The 1,267-nt window shown below is 45.7% G+C and overlaps 1 pseudogene; it reads left to right on the forward strand.

Annotated features, from left to right (window-relative positions):
- The window catches only part of LOC101576288, a 16,522-nt pseudogene that overhangs the window by 792 nt on the left and 14,463 nt on the right, over window positions 1-1,267 (forward strand).

Here is a 1,267-nt window from a genome sequence, read left to right on the forward strand (position 1 = left end):
AACAAGTAACTCTTCTTTGCCACCACTTTGCCTTAGATAACCAGGCGTGTGCCAGTTTGAACTCTGACACCACTTTTTCTTCTATGCAGTCACGCCCTGTCTGATAATGTTGCCTTGCTTGGCTGTGTACTTTAGTGGGGCCTAGTTGCTCATTAGCCTTTGTGTGTTGTTCATTTTGCTTAATAATGCAGTTATCCTGATTGTGATTTATGTATCCTTAAACAGGATCACACTGTTACCCTGCCTTACTAGTTGCTTGGTTAGTTTAGACAGAGGTAATGTAATGTTCTAGGTTCATGCACTATACAATTAATAGAGCTTTTTTCCTTCCAAGTATTTTTTTAGCCTTGAATTCATTTTATCTTCATTATCCCTGTGAAGTAAGTGGGCATACATGAGGAGAGGCTCGGTGCTGAATTTTTAGGCCAAAGACTGATATTAATACAATTATTTACTAACTGTAGAACTTTGGGCATGTTAACCACTCTGAGATTTACTTTCCTCATCCGTTAAATGAGAAAAACATCTGTGCTGCCTACCTCACAGGGTTGTTGGGAGGGTCAAATGAGAATATATGTGAAAGATTTGTGGTAAAGAAAAAAAAAAAAACGTAGTGAAGGGAGTAAGGCATATTGAGTAGATGGAGTAGATGGAGAGAAATGGGACAGGCGGGACTACAAGAAGCCCCTAGGGCAGCCCATGACTGGCATTTACAGCAGGATGGGATGAAGTCTCACGGGTTGCTCTCAGCCCAGTCGTATCTGCCTGGGGGTTAGGGGAGGCACCAGCTAGGGGCTCAGGTGAAGCTGACATCACACTGGCTCTAAAGCAGGATCCGACTCTGTGCCCTTTACCGTGGTGCTGGCACATGCCACATCAGGGCTGTCCTTTTATTAGAGCCTTCACTTCTATTGCTTCCAGGGAAGGATTTTCCAGCAGGCACTGGAAAGTCCAAGGCAGGAGAGGGTGAGCTGCCATGAGACAGTATGTGTCTGAAGTCTAATCTGATTTGACTTGTTTTCCTGGCCACGAGAACTCGGAGCCAGGAATAAAAAGCATGGGTAGCAGAGGTGACAGCTCCCTGCCTGGCATCCTGGCTCTCACCTCCTCCCCCTGGGCTCACTCCGAGCTGCAGACAGACAGGACAGAATCACGTCCAAGAACTCACGGCAGACACACAGCATGGGAGATCGGTTTTGATTGTATGTGAAAAGCCTCAGAAAAGCCTCTTCCCCAAACTTGCCACAATTAGGCATTTAGTAAGCAT

The sequence above is a fragment of the Octodon degus genome, unplaced genomic scaffold (assembly GCF_000260255.1).
Source record: "Octodon degus isolate 3935 unplaced genomic scaffold, OctDeg1.0 scaffold00011, whole genome shotgun sequence".
NCBI classification, from domain to species: domain Eukaryota; kingdom Metazoa; phylum Chordata; class Mammalia; order Rodentia; family Octodontidae; genus Octodon; species Octodon degus.